This window comes from Vulpes vulpes, chromosome 7 (assembly GCF_048418805.1).
Source record: "Vulpes vulpes isolate BD-2025 chromosome 7, VulVul3, whole genome shotgun sequence".
Taxonomy (NCBI): domain Eukaryota; kingdom Metazoa; phylum Chordata; class Mammalia; order Carnivora; family Canidae; genus Vulpes; species Vulpes vulpes.
Window position 1 is genome coordinate 115090990 of NC_132786.1, and position 16684 is coordinate 115107673.

Here is a 16684-nt window from a genome sequence, read left to right on the forward strand (position 1 = left end):
TGGCATTAGGAAAGAAGTGGTTCAAAAGAAGATTATAGGAATAATATCAGAGAGGTTTAAATCAGTTAAACTAGTTTCTAAGAATTAAATGAATATTTGTTGTTAAGTAAAGCACCTTAAAAAATACACACATGAAAATGCACTAATCTTGTCTTTAAGGAATCTACCTAGCATAAATGATTTATGTGCACCGATATTCATAAATAAAATACACAGTATTTGTCATGTGATTGAATGAACTAAAATTTAACTAGTGAATAAATAGAGACCCATGACAAAATTAATTCTACATTGGGAGAATTTTCACAGAAAGTTCACTTTTTAAAAAGATTTATGTATTAGAGAGAGTGTGTGAGCGGGGGGAGGGGGAGCTTAGAGGGAGAGAGAGAGAGAGAATCTCAAGCAGACTCCTGCTGAGCATGGAGCCTGACACAGAGCTTGACATGATGACCATGAGATCGTGACCTGAGCAGAAATCAAGAGTTGGACACTTAACTGACTGAGCCAGGTGCCCCAGAAAGTTAGCTTTAAGATGGTACTTAAAAGAAAAAAAAAATAGTATTTCAAAAACGAGGTATAGAATACTCCAGACCAGCTCTGCCTAATAGAACTTTCTGTGAGGATAGAGATATTTCGTATCTGTACTGTCTATTATGGTAGCTACATTATTGAAAACTTGAAATGTTTGACCCAAATTTTTAAACTTATTTAATTTTTATTAATTTAGATTCAATGTCTACCATGTTGAACAACACCACTCTAGGCAGAGAAAGCAAGATGAACAAAAGCACTGAAGATCAAGAGAGTATGAGAACTTGCTTTGGAGGTGGCCATTTCTCTAGTCTGGCAGGAGTAAAGCTGGATGATAAAATAAAGGTAGGATTAAAAGAAAATAGCTCAGTAAGATTTTGGAAGATTTTACCTATTAGGCCATTTGGAACAGGCAATGAAAGCTTATGAGTATGTTGACTCAAATCCAACCCTGTGTTTTAGGAAGAAAACTGGTGGCAGTGTGGGTCAAACCAGAATGATCAAAAAAGTGGTTACTATTGGGGCACCTGGGTGGCTCACTCGGTTAGCACTGGTTCCTGGTTTCTGCTGGTGTCATGATCTTGGGGTCATGGGATTGAGCCCTGTCTTGGGCTTTGTGCTAGGCAGGGAGTTTACTTGGGATTCTCTGTCTTTCTCCCTCTGACCCTCTCCCTACACACCCTAGAATAAATAAATAAATCTTTTTAAAAAGTGATTACTATAAAAGTTTATGGAAGTGATTTTTTAGGTATTAAGATAAAAGAAGAGAAGACAAAAGGACAGTTGCAAAAAAGACAATTCAGAGATATATCTATCATAATTGCCTTAATTTGTTTCCTCAAACTCAGGAGGAAACGTCTGAATAAATATTACAAGCCCAAGCGGGCAGGAGAGGGACCAGGGAAAAGATGGCAGCCAGTATTGGGAGTGTGACTAGGCCAGCTATCCATCCAGATGAGTAGCTGGAATTCATTCCTACAGGAAGTCTCTGGGCCTCAAAATGGTCTCAACAAAAGAGAAAGGGCACGGAGACATTTATACACACAATTCCCATCAATCTCTAGTTGAGGGTTATTTCCAAGCGATATTAATCCCCTAGGACTTCTGGCCTGTTGTACATTTGGACAGCATAGTTTTCCATATTTTCAGAAAAAGCAAAACAACATAAAACAAAAGCACCTTAGGACTAGAGAGGCAGGTAATAGGATCTAGAAGCCCTCGAGAAAATATTGAAATGGCAGCATCCACAGTATGTAATCAAGACTCAGTGTCTGTACAGATATGAATATCAAGCTGGGTATGCTACACATTTTATAAAATGTTAAAATATCTATAAACATAATAACAGGTTTGCTTCTTAAAAACGAAGATAGAGGTATTCAAGTTTAAAAATCTAAGAACAATAAAAATACATTTACATTAGAAAATAAATATGTATGTAGAATACTAATACATATTTAGTCAAAAGAACACAGATGAGATAATAGACCATTCACAACTGAAGCAAATTGTGTTGGTTTTTTTTTTTTTTTTTTTTTTTTTGGTTTTGCTTTGTTTTGTTTTGTTTTTTGAGCCAGTGGTTCTCAAAGTTTTCCATGGCTCTTTGGTGTCCTGCCAAGTTTTCACAGTGTGCCCCACTTTTGATAAGTATGTGAGGTTTACTAATGCTGTCATTGAATATATATTCTGTTATGACAATATCTGATGAGCTGAAAAGTGAGACAAAGCACACTGTGAAGCCAGACACTTGAAAATGTCTTTATTGGAATATGTGAGTACTCTGCTCCATTAACATAGGCAAGAATTTGGTCAGTAAAATAAAGATTTTAATTGAAACTCTGACCGATGTAAGACAAGCAAGCTTAAGAATTAAGCAATTGAAGATGTTTTCATAGACACCAGGAGTTACTATTGTTTTGTAGTAACGACAGTATTTTAGTTATTCCTAACATGTTGTGGATCCCTTTATCACTTTTTCACCAGAACTGTAATATACTAAAGTGTACGAGTAAAAAAGCAAAACAAAAATACTTTGAGAAATGTAGGCTAGTGTGGGGAATATGTATGTGTGTTGTACTGACATATCATTAAGTTGTGAATTTTTATGAATATTAATAACCATAAAAATATTTTATTGAGTATATGGTAAGTAAAGCAGAAATTTTCTTGGTTGCTATTGATTTTACCAACAGACACAGAAATGTTAGTAAGATACATTCATTGCCAATTAGTTGTGAAATGATGGTCAATACAGGACTTAAACCATCAAAAGTACAACTTAAAACCAGGAGCATGCCTCTTGCAAGCAGTATATTTTCTAGTGAATCAAAGAAGTTATTTTACTAGAAGTTAGATAGTAAATGGATATTTAATTATAATTCATGAGTCATTATTGGTTATTAATACTAGTGCTCTGGTACTTTCTGTATAAGTTCTGCTTTGAGGTGGATAATCTTCTGTTGATTATTAGGTACTCCATTTTTCTGTATAAATTTCTTCACAGTTCATTGGCTATTAATGCATGTTTCTGCCTTTAATATAGAACATTTAGAAAGTGTGCTTCAAAAATAACTCAAACTAAAAAAAAAAAATCAAACTTACTGCATATCAATAATCACCAAAAGCTTCACTGGTCTAAATATTACATATCAAAGATTGCTTAAAGGGTATAATAAGTACATGTTGTCTGTCAGTCATTTATTTACCACATTCACATTTTTGCCATATCCAACAACCACCTTTGCTTAATATATTTCTTTAAAATGGCTCTATGTATTTATATGAATTTATTTTAAAAGGAAATATGTGTCACTACTGAAAATGGATCATGAAATTAATTTCCTAAAAAGAAGGTAATTTATAAAAAATAAAAAACACTATTACTACATTTAAATTTAAAATAAAAAATGAAATCAATTTTATATAAATAAAAGCAAATTTATTCAAGCTATAAAATTAACTGTCTGAAAAAAATGTACCTAAATGAGAAGAACATAATTATTTTTGACCAGTCAATAATAAGAGAGATATTTTATTTAATATGCTTAGATTAAGAAAAAAATAATCTATTCAAAATGGGCTATTCTTGCCTTTTTTGTTATTATACAGTATTAAAAATCACATGTGTATGTTGTTGAATAAGAAAAGGATATTAACTCTCTTCTTTAATGCTTTTAGATGCTTAGAATTCCAGAAAAAAACTTACCCCTTTCATTCAAAAAGCCATCTATAGTGATCTTCAAAATCTTTATTCTGTATGCATCAGGGTATTAGGAAATGTCAGCAAAGTAAGGGGAGATGGACTTTACCTATTCAGCAGGACCATCCAGTTTGGGAATATACAAAGGAATTTTAGTACTACTTTTATCAGATATTGCAAGTCTCTTTTCAATGTTCAAAATATTTTTAGTGAATTTTTCTGGTGAGTTATCCAGACAAGAAAATGATCCCAATTCTCATAGTCAGGGCAGCCCGGGTGGCTCAGCGGTTTAGCGCCGCCTTCAGCCCAGGGCCTGATCCTGGAGACCCAGGATCGAGTCCCATGTTGGGCTTCCTGCATGGAGCCTGCTTCTCCCTCTGCCTGCATCTCTGCCTCTCTCTCTCTCTCTCTCTCTGTGTCTCTCATGAATAAATAAATAAAATCTTTACAAAATATTCTCATAGTCACATAAGCTCCTAAGGCAGATATTTTTTCCTCCCTTCATAGGCTTTCCTGTTCCTTCAGCAACTGATCTTCCCAGTGATTTCTGTGTATGATTATGCAATGAAGAACTTGTATTTCCAGGCCTTCTGTGCAGCTAGATTTGCTATTTTGACTGCTCTGAGCAGTGGAATCCATGTGGAAGAAAAGGTGCATTTAACTTCCAGAAAATGTACTTAAAGGGAGGAAAAATGTCCTTTTCTTGTATTTTTTCTCCTTCCTTCTGGCTGGAAGCAAATGTGATGGTTTGAGCTGGAGCAGCTCTCTGGGACCATGAGATGGAAACCATGATTCAAAAATTGTATGAGAAGAACCAGAAGCTGAAGTTATTAAGCAAGGAAGCCAAAATCTGCACTGGATTTTCCTTTTCTCTTCCTTCCACCACCTTTTTCTTTCTTTCTTTCTTTCTTTCTTTCTTTCTTTCTTTCTTTCTTTCTTTCTTTCTTTCTTTCTTTCTTTTTCTTTCTTTCTTTCTTTCTTTCTTTCTTTCTTTCTTTCTTTCTTTCTTTCTTCTTTCTTTCTTTCTAAAACTTTTATTTATTTGAGAGAGAGAGAGAGAGAGAGAAGAAGAAAGCAGGAGAGCACAAGCATTGGAGAGGGAGAAGCAGGCTGCCCATCCAGCAGAAAGCCCTATGTGGGGCTCGATCCCAGGACTCTGGGATCATGACCTGAGCCAACGGCAGCCATATAACCAACTGAGCCACCCGGATGCCCCCAACCACCCCTTTCAAACCTGAGCCAGAGCCAGTTGCCCACCGGCCTAGCATCACCTTCACTATGACCCTCAGTGATGCTGATGTGCAAAAGCAGATTAAGTGTATGATGGCTTTTTTTTTTTTTTTAACAAGAAGTCAACAAGAAAGCCAACGAAATAGATATGAAAGCAGAGGAAGAGTTCAACATTGAGAAAGGCCATCTTGGGCAAACCCAAAGACTGAAGATTATGAAATACTATGAGAAGAAAGAAAAGCAAATTGAATAGCAAAAGAAAATTCGGCTGTTCAATTTGATGAATCAGGCAAAGCCAAAAATCCTCAGTGAGAGGTGACCTGATTACAAACCTACTAAATGGTGAAACAGAAGCTCTGCAAAGTGATAAAAGATACAACCAGGTACCAAGTGCTGCTGGATGAACTGGTCCTTCAGGGTTTGTACCAACTGTTGGAGCCCCAGGTGATTGTACCTTTCAGGACATAGGATTTCCTTCTGGTAAAGGCTACAGTACCAAAAGTGATTCCTACGTACAAAATTGCCACCAAAAAGATGTTGATGTCCAAACTGATCAAGAAGACCACCTGCCTTAGGAGGTAGTGGTGGAGTTGAGGTTTATAATGGGGACCATAGAATAAAAGTCTCCATACTCTAGAAAGCCAGCCAGGTCTCAAACCCAGCAGATACTGCCAGAAGTACAGGGAGCCTTCTTTGGACTGGAAGGTGGAGAAAGGTGTTGATCCACTGCTCTACTGCTCTGATGTGGAAGTTTCTGGTATTTGAAGAGATGAGATATCTGCGTGACTTCCTTTTCACTGCCCTAATACTCTGTATTTATCAGTGGATACCCTTCTATAGCTAATGCCTGTGGCCTAATTGTTAACAATGAGAGGAAGATGGGATCCCTGGGTGGTGCAGTGGTTGAGCACCTGCCTTCCGCTCAGAGCATGATCCTGGAGTCCCGGGATCAAGTCCCACGTCGGGCTTCCTGCATGGAGCCTCCTTCTCCCTCTGCCTATGTCTCTGCCTCTCTCTCTCTCTCTCTCTCTCTCTCTCTCTCTCTCTCTGTGTGTGTATTTCATGAATAAACAAATAAAATCTTTAAAAAAAAACAATGAAAGGAAGTTTCACTTATATGATGAGGAAACCTCCTTCCAGCTCATCTAAAAGTAGCAGAACTTCCATTTGCTTATGTAGCATGATGGTAAAAGTATCAAGTGATACTTGATATGTGAACTTCACCAAGTCTCTTCTCCTTCTCTGGTTTCAGTTCTCCAATCTAGAGGGTGATGTATATGGTGTTCTCTGACATAAGTTTTGGCCCTTTAACCTTGAATTGCATGGGGGGTATGCATTCCTTCCAGCAGTAGTAGCTTCACTGTTAACCTGTTTGGACCCAGAAGTGTTCCTCATCTGTCAATATGATTTAAAATCTATTCCATGAATGTGCTTAAAAACAAAAGGTTTACATGAAAAGAAAAAGGTGTGCAAAAGACTCTACACCTCTCATACTGGTAATTGTAGAGTACACATACCAGTAACTTTCTGCCTGCATTTATGCATGAGAAAAGTAAGCATTTATTTTTAGCCAATCTTAATTTGATGTTTTCTGTCACTAGAATTAAGTCAAACAATCGTAAGAGGAAAAACTTTCCTTCCATTTTGAAATTATTCCCCATACATAGTTGTATACTCTGGATGTTAATATAAACTTGCCTTAGGAGGTAAAGTAGGATTTAATGAATGGCCAAATTATATCTGTAATATGTACACATGTCACAGCCTATTCCTTTTATGTGAGTGATTGTGTAGATTCCAGGTTTCATCTAAAAAATTATAAAGGTCTTCTTACAACCCAAACAGATACACAAGAGCATTTCCCTGGAAACCCAGAGAGGTTCAGTATGGAAAAAAAAAAAAAAACAGTTGTACATACTCATTACCCATGTTTCTCAGAGCTGAGAAAAAAAGTTAAAAAATCAGGAGTCTTCCTTTTATTTTACTGTAATAGTTTTATTATATACCAAGTTATTTCTACTAACTCTTCATGCATACCTTACATTATAAAGATTTCCTCTATATACAATGAGTAGATTTTTATACATTCAGGTACAAGAGCTTAAATGTTGAGACTCTTTGAAAGTAACAATGGCTTAACTATCAGCACTACTTGACCAAAAGGTATTCCTAGTTTAGAATATTAATTGTTGTGATCTTATCAGAACAATAAGTACTGATATTCTGTATATAACCTAAATGTATTATAGCATAATTCAGAAAAAAATAGTGTTGAATAAGATAAAATAATTAAAATAATATTCTTGGAGTTCTATGGCCACAGGACTTTGTCTCAGTCTTTCTGTTTAGGGTCTAGCATGCTAACATTTCGCTCTGACTCATTCTATCTGATCAGATGCAATGACAAACAACCTGGTCAGTGACTTCAAGCAGAGAGTTTAATTCCTGCTCATTCTACTGTCTATCACGTCTTTTCCACTTAGAACCAAGGATAACAGTGTAACCTTTATCCAGGATACTGCTGTTCTCTTGGTAGAGTGAAAGAGATGAATGGCAAACCATAGGCCGGTTCTTAAAACTTGGTTCAGAAGTGACACACTACACAATTACTCACATTTTATTGACCAAAGCAATGCAGGTGAACAGACCTTGGGAAATATAATCCTCCCCAAAAGAATAGCATTATAAATACGGAAGGTGTTTAAAAATCTAGCCTGTGATCTAATCACTCTGCTACCAAGGGGATACTTGGCCCACATCTCCTTGATAACATTATACCTGAATCTCTGGGTCAATAAGCTAATGATATTTGCTAGGAAGAAGCCTTTATCTAGGGAAGATTCTTAATTCTTTATATAGCTCCTGGCTAAAGATGGCTTATAATTCAAAAAAAAAAAAAAAAAGAATCTATGGATTTATGGGGTATGGCTCGCTGGAAAATGTCACACTAGCTGGTGGGAAATTGGAGATGTTTCATAAACACCGTCCTCCCTGATATCCAAGGTAGTAACCCACATACCTCACTTAGAGATTGTGTCTATTCTTGGCCAAGAGTGAACATCCACCTTGGGAAAGAAAGAACCCAGGGGCTGCTCAGCACGACTTAGAAGTTTCTTCACTTTATCTGAGTCTCTTAATTATCTATATCCTTGAAATTATTAGTGGAACCTGATGTTGAGTATGATGTCTGACCCATTTGAGTTTGTTTTGACAAGTCAGTCATCTGTGTGACTCAACAACTCATCTGGCCAAGCTTGATATCAGTGCAACAAAGGGAAAGGAAATATTTTTGAACACTAATGTAATCTACCATGCTCCTTATGCTTACTGATATATTTAGATTTATTGTTGGCTTTTTATTCTGTCTCATAAAATTCTCTTCTTTGTGTGCTTGTTTTCTCTTTGCTTTCTATTTGATCAGTATTTATTGCTGTTATACTCTTTATTGGTTTGGACTTTTTATTTTATTTCTGGGACTTACTGGCAACCAGTGATTATTTTTTACTGTCTTCATCATTTTACTTTTTTCAGAATGTCATATAGCTAGAATTATACAGTATTTAACCTCTTCAGACTGGCTACTTTCACTTAGTAATATGCCTTTAAGATTCCTCCGTGACTTTCTGTGGCTTGATAGCTCATTTCTTTTTAGTGCTGAATAATATTCCATTGTCTGTATGTACCACAGTTTATTTATATATTCACCTATTGAAGAACATCTGGGTTGCTTCTAAATGTTGACAATTGTAATTAAAGCTGCTATATACATTTGTGTAAATGCATGGACACATTTTCAACCAGTCTGGATACATACCAAGAAATGTAATTGTTTTTTCATATGGTAAGAGTACATATTTAGTTTTATGAGAAGCCACCAAACTGCCTTCCAAAGTAACTGTAACATTTTGCACTTCCACCAGCAATGAGTGAGAGTTTCCATTGTTTCATATCCTCAGCAGCATTTATTATCATTATTGTTTTAGATTTTACCTTTTCTAGTAGGTGTATAGAGGTATCTCGTTTTATTTTTTTAAAAAATTTATTTATTCATGAGAGACACAGAGAGAGGCAGAGACACAGGCAGAGGGAGAAGCAGGCTCCATGCAGGGAGCCCGACGTAGGACTCGATCCCAGGACTCCAGGATCAGGCCCTGGGCCGAAGGCAGGCGCTAAACCGCTGAGCCACCCAGGGATCCCTGAGGTATCTTGTTTTAATTTGCAATTCCCTAATGACACAAGATGTTGAAGATTTTAAAATACACTTATTTGCCTTCAGTATATGTTCTTTGGTGATAGAGCTGTTCTGAATTTTTTGCCTACTTTTAAGTTGGATTTTTTGTTTTCTTATTGTTGAGTTTTAAGAGTTCTTTGTATATTTTGGAAACTCATCCTTCTATCATATATGCATTTTGCACTGATTGTTCTCCTAATATATGGCTTGTCTTGCAGTTCTCTTAACTATGTTTTTCACAGAGCAGGAGTTTTTGATCTAATAACATCCAACTTATTATTTTGTTTTATTTCATGAATTGTGCTTATGGTCTTGTATCTAAAAAGTCATCATCAAAAAACTTAAGTTCACATAATAAAACTTAGTGAACATAAGTTTTCTCTTGTGTTATCTTCTAAGGAGTTTTATAGTTTTACAGTTTGCATTAGGTCCACGGTTCATTTTGAGTTAATTTTAGTTGAATGTGTAAGGTCTATGTCTAAATTGATTGATTGACTGATTGATTTTGCATATAATTATCCAGTTGTTTCAGCACCAGTAGTTGCAAAGACTATTGTTTTAGTTACCTCAAGCTGCTATAATAAAATACCCTAGACTCAGTGGTCTAAATAACAGATTTTTACTTTTCAGTTTAAACAGATTTCATTTTATTAATAGATTAAATGTAAGCAACAGATTTTTAGTTGTTTTGTATTCATTTTTTAAAGATCTTATTTATTTATGAGAGAGAGAGAGAGAGAGAGGCAGAGACACAGGCAGAGGGAGAAGCAGGCTCCATGCAGGGAGCCCGACGTGGGACTTGATCCTGGGACTCCAGGACCGCGCCCTGGGCCAAAGGCAGGCACTAAACCACCGAGCCACCCAAGAATCCCTGTTTTTATTTTGTTTTGTTTTGTTTTGTTTTGTTTTATTTTCCTTATAGTTTTGGAGGCTGGAAGTCCAAGTCAGGGTGTCAGAGTGGTGAGTTTCTGGTTAGATCTCTCCCCCTGGCTTTTCAGTGGCTAATCTATTATTGTTTACTCATGTGACTTCTTCTGTATACACATGCAGAGAGAGAGAGAGCAAACTTTCCAGTGTTTCTTCTTATAAGGACACTAATCCCATAGAATCAGAGCTCTACCTTTATGATCTCATTTGATCATTTTCTTAATCTTTTTTTTATTTTTTAAAATGTTTTATAATTTTAATTTTTAACTTAAAAAATTGTTTTTTAGAGAGAGAGAAGGCATACAGGGAAGGAGGAAGGAGGGAGAGAAAGAGAGAATGAGAGAGAGAGAGAGAGAGAGACTCTCAAGCAGGCTTCATGCACAGTGTAGAACCCATTGTGGGACATGATCTAATAACCCTGAGATCATGACCTGGGACAAAAATCAAGAGTTGGATGTTTAACATAATGAGCCACCCAGGCATCTCATTTAATCTTAATCATTTTCTTAAAGGCATTATCATAAATACTCACATGATGAGAAGTGTTAGGGCTTCAATATGTGATTAAGGGGGCCCACAATTCCATCCATGGCAACTATCCTTTATCCATTGAGAAAGGATTCAACTATCCTTTTTCCATTGAATTGCTTCTGCTCCTTCATCAAAGATCAGTTGACTATATTTGTATAGGTGTATTTCTTGTCTATTCCATTGACCGATTTGTCTATTCTTTGGCCACTACCACATTGTCTTGATTACTGTTTCTTTTAAAGAAGTCTGGAAGTTGGATAATATCTCTATATATGTGAGACATATATGGTGTATACACAACATGTATAATATATAATTTACAACATATATTTTTTGTTTCTCATGGCATTTGCTTTCTAGTTCTTTGTTTATTACATGTTACTTATTTCTTTGCTTATTTATAGTTTTTTGCTTTTTTTTCCCTTGATCTGCAGGTTCTCAGATGCATGTAAAATCTCCAATTAATAGTTATTTGTATATTCATTTTCATTAGTATGTTTAAATAGCTCATGGCTGTAATGCTAGTTGCATTTGTATCTGTAATTATTCTATCTTCTTGAATTATTGTTCTCTTTTTTTAGCAAATAAGCTATTTTCATCTTTTATATTTTTTATTTTATGATGTATTTTCACTGATATTAAAGTTCCCCTCTTTACTATTATATTCCCTACACATGGGCACAATACATTTGCCTTTATTTACTTGGGTGCTTTTTATAGTTTTTATGTTAAGTTTTGAACTCATCATATTCCCTCTAAATTTCTCTTTTTACAAGAGTAAACTTATAGAAGGGAGAAAGAACCCCATGAAATTTTATTGTTCTAACAACAACTAGATGAAAACAATTCAATAATTCTTTTTTCACTTTTATAATCCACTTTACAACCTATCATGCATTTTTCAAAAAAATTTCAGGGACACTAAATGTATTAATCAGGGTTCTTCAAAGAAGCAGAACCAACAAGATAGACCAATAGATAGATAGATAGATAGATAGATAGATAGATAGATAGATAGATATAAGATAGATGTAGAGAGAATTTATGTGTATATCTACCTATATATCCATATATCCATATATATATGTATATATATATATGTTCTAAGATATTGGTTTATTATAAGATATCATAAAGAGATTCATTATAAGATACTGGCTCATGCAGTTATGGAGTCTGAGAAGTCCCATAATCTGCTGTCTGCAAGCTAGAGGCCCAGGAAGGCTAGTGGTATAGTTTAAAGGTCAGAGAGAGCTGATGATCTAAGTCTCAAGGTCTGAGAACCAGAAGAGCCAAGGGGAAGAGGAGATTGATATCTCAGTTCAAGTTGTGAGGAAGAAATAGTGAATCCTCCCTTCCTCCACCTGTTTATTCTAGTCAGACCCTCAACATATTTAATGATGCCTATCATATTGGGAAAGGCAATGTACTCCATTTAGTCTTCCAGTTCAAATATTAATCTCTTCAGAAGCGCTCTCACAATCATACCCAGAAATAATGCCTAATCACACATGTGGGCATTCCATGATTTAGTTAATTTGGCACATGAAATTGATTATCACATGAAATCTATATATATTCATGTATGTATGTATATATACAAGTATAATTCCTAGAGGCCATATTTGCTTGTTTCTACTTTGTCATTTCTTTCTGTTTCATATCATGTGGTCTGACATTATTTTTTGTAAACTATATTTTATTCTTTAAGCATTTTATTTTATTTTAGTTAATTTTTTTAAGCAAGAGGGCATGTGTGGTGGTTAGGGAGGGCAGAGAAAGAGGGAGAGAGAATCTTAAGTTGGCCTCACACCCAGCACTGGACCCCTAGGTGGGGCTCCATCTCATGACCCTGAGATTATAACCTGAACCTAAATCAAGAGTTGGATGCTTAACCGACTGAGCCACCTAGGCACCTCTCTTGAAGCATTTAAACATGCTTGTTTTAAATGGTCTTTACAAGTGTTTATCTGCATTATTATCATGCTAATTCTTCTTAATTGTGTGTGACAGCTTTCCATTGTGATGGTCCATTTCTGTGTGTGTTCTCTTTCATGTTTTTAAATTTTTAAAGAGTTTATTTTCAGAACACTTTGCTTTCTGAAAGAGTATTATGTTTGGGGGTTGTGAGATTATTTCTACAAAGCATATTTTACATTGGTCTCTACTGGTGTCCTATTGGTTTTGCTACTTCTAGAACAGTTTTCATGTTGTCTTCATTTGGGTTCTGCTACATCCTCATACTCATAAATGGTACCTTCTAGATTTTATCATCTCATGGTTTATTCTTTTATTCTTAGAATCCTGTGAATGTGATAGATTTTTTATTTTTTGCCATGTTTTGTTCAAGTAAATAATGATTTTTGTCTCCCTTTGATGAAGAGAGCAGTCCTTTGATGCTCTTGGCTTTATAAAATGGATTCGGTCTTTGTTCTCCAAGTAGCTTGAGCTTGGGGCTACCACTCTTGTAGGCATTATAATCTCAGCCCCATACTTTAAAGTTGATATTATGAATCATCCCACATTAGCCACTATGGAAATTACCACTGATGGCTCTGACTTTAAATTCCTCATGTTTTCATGGCATTTTAGCTTAAGAGTTTTTTTTTTCCTTCAACATCAGCTATTCATCTAATTCTTTTAATTTTATTATTTATTCAATATTCCTGTGTGTTTGGAGTGGGAAAGTGGCATATCTATGTCAGGCTGGTCTATCATATTTACCAGGTAGAATAACATCTTAAGAATATAATGTTTTCCTTAGAGTGGACTCTAGTGATTTACTCTTTTAGAATTAGCACCAAGTTCATTTAAGATTTATATTATTTGAAAAAAGTAACAATGTTACTAAACAGCTAATAAATTATGGGTTTATTTTACTCTAGTTACTTTCAAATGTATTAAATTATTTAATTGTTACATCAACTCAAGATAAATCTATTATACAAGTAAGAAAATGAAATATAGAAAATTAATTTGTATAAGTCACCATAAAATCCATGGAGAATCTATGAAGTCTCATTCTGAATTCAGAGACCTTAAAAACAGTATATCAAAGCAATAGTGAATTAATACCTATATCCCCCTCAAAAAAATTATAGCATGACTTGCTAAAATGCTAGAAAGAGAAGAATGCAAGAAGGTTCAATGACATAAATAAAATATCGTGACTGATAAAGTTAGCAATTGACATTCATAATTGCTTAGATAGAATTCATGGTTTACTTGGCAAATAGAAAGATTTTGATATTTTTAAGACCAGTTTTAAAGTCTAGTAATAATTATGGCTTAAATTGGTACAGTATAATGCACATGTTTTGGATAATCTTATTTGTTTTCTATTTAAAAAACTGAAAACAACACAAATAATAGCATGAACTTCTAGTTATTAGAGAGTATTTTAATGTTCCTAAAGAGTGATTCTTAAAACAGTAAATTCTAGATGATACCCTACAGAATCAAAGCCTGTGTAAACAATTTAAACCTAGATTATCTGAAATAAAAGTAATTTTTGGAAGAATATTTGAAATATATTATCACTATTTAATTTTAAATCTACAGAGTCATCAGAAAATGTTTTGATAATATAACTCTAACAAAAAACCTAGCATCTTTCAGAAAATAGATATTTTAATAAGTACTTAACATTTTGAAGTATAATCATCATAATATTCACAACATCAACTCGTGATGAGATGAGGTTCATTTAGGTATATGATCATATTTGTACAACTGCAGTCCACAGTTAGTTAAAAACAGTCTTTAAGAGAGGCTTTATTCTCAGTCTAATTTTCTCTTAAGTATAATCAAGGAGACTTAAATTCTACTATAAACAATCTAAAAAAAGGTTTTTTTTTTTTTCTCTCAAATCTAATCAAGAAACCAGTCTTGCCATTTTAATCTACATGCTTACAGCTGGACTTCAACCAGTTTAAACAGAAAGTCTATAATGTAATAGACTGTGTTATAATCTTAAGTGTGAAGACCCAGCAATTTTATGCAATTTACATCATAGATTTTGATGAAAATGGTACCCCTTGGAGTTGAGCAGATCACAAGCTACATAATTGTTCAAGGCAACCTTGCGTGAAGGAAAGGCTATTTACGGTAACTCACAAGAAAGGAAGCAAAGAAAATAAATATGAAGACATATCAGCACTATTGATGGCTATGGCACTGTGATTAAGGAGGAGAATCACATTTATTTATTAGGAAGTATTGAGTATTTCATATTCTAAGTTCTCAAACTTCCTCTGGGACAGATGCTAAGGTTACCCTTACTATAAGGTATTGGGTTTGGGTCTCCCTAGGCTGGTTCAGATTTTTGAATCTGTGCTAGGTGGTGCACATATACATTCTCATGTAGTCATTATGACAAGCTTGAGAAGTATGTATTATTCACCCTGTATATTTGCTGAGACAGCTGAAATTTAAGAATGTTAAGGACTTGCTCATGTGTCCGGATCCAAGTTTCCCCCCTTATCTTTCCTCTATGCTTCCCCCTATGCATTTGTGAGCACTTAAGAATTAGTAGGTTTCACTTTTACCTAATATACTAATGAAACATAAATTAGTGTTATATTATTGACAGTTTTTTTTTGTAAAATATGGTCATCTTTCATACTGATGCCACTTTTATTTCAGTTATTCCTTATGTCTTTGCTCAAACTCATGTTTATGCAAATAATATACAAACTCTTCTAAAGCAAGCAATCTATACTTGTCACAAACTATTTTTTTGCAACTCCCTTCTTATTCTTGAAATTTGATTTCCAGCTTCAATGGCTTCCTCACATAGTGATTTTTTTTCTTCATTCTTGTTCTGCTTGACTTTTCTATAACGTTAAACTTATTGATCATCCATTTCTGTTTTTAGCTCCTTTTATTTGCATGATGCTGAAGTGGTCCTCTGTCAACTGTCCTTTTGATCACTGACCATCCATGCATTCTGTAGTCTCCACCTTGTTTGGCTTGGCTTCACTAAGCCGCTTCCCCAGTTATCTCCTCATTTTTAAGTAGGCCTCCCAAAGCTTAATCTTAAACCATAAAGTCTCTTTTTTCTGTGTGCTTGATACATTATCACTTAATAGTCATTGAATCACTTTTATGTTAGCGACTCTATTGTCATAATAAATCATGACAGTTTTAGGTGTTTAAAACCATACACATATATTATCTAAGAGTTCTCAAGGTATGGAGTCTAGGCATAGGGTGAAATCAGTGTGTCAGCAGGCTACATTCCTTTTTGGAATTTTAGGGATGAACCTTCCTCCAAGATCATCCAGCTTCTTGTATGAATTCGTTTCCAAAGAGTGTAGGACTGAGGTTCCCATTTCCTTGCTAGCTGTTGGCCAGGGATTGCTTTTAGTTTTTCAAGATTCCTTCCATTCCTTGGAACATTGCATCCACTCTCCATGTACAAAGTCAGCAACAGTGGGTTGAGTCATGTTTCCAGTATCTCTTGAGCTTTCTTTCTGCCTAACCGGTCCTCTGCCTCTCTCCTCAGGGATCTCTATCTAACTTTTCTGCCTTCCTCTTTTGCTTTTAGTGATTACAATGGGCCCACCTGAATAATCTAGAATATTCTTCTTACCTTAAACTGAATTGATTAGTAGTTTTAATTCCACCTGCAAAATTCTTCACCAAAGTACATAGGTTACTATTCTGTTGAATAACCAATAAATGGGTATTGGAGGGTAAAGCACATCTTTGAAATCTGACTATCTCAGTTACTTATATATTTAGCCCAACACTAGTCAAATATTTTCAGTTTTTAATGGTATTCCCACTTGAGTGTTCCCCAAAACTAATTTTTCACAAAAAATTGACTTTTTTTTACAAGTTTTCCTATTCTGTGTACATAACTACTCTAAGAGATAGTATCTCAGACTCTTCTCTTCAATTAGAATTCATTTTTCCCTTTTTCTTTTTTTTCTACCTCTTAATCTCCTGCATCAGAATTAGCTAATTCTTTGTGATAGCTTTCAGCTTAGCTCCATCTTATTTTTGCATGATATCATCCCTTCTCATGTTAA

At 34.9% G+C, this 16684-nt stretch overlaps 1 pseudogene; it reads left to right on the forward strand.

Annotated features, from left to right (window-relative positions):
• The first annotated feature begins 5008 nt into the window (after nt 1–5008).
• Nucleotides 5009–5682, forward strand: LOC112911657 (V-type proton ATPase subunit E 1-like; annotated as a pseudogene).
• Nucleotides 5683–16684: the final 11002 nt, after the last annotated feature.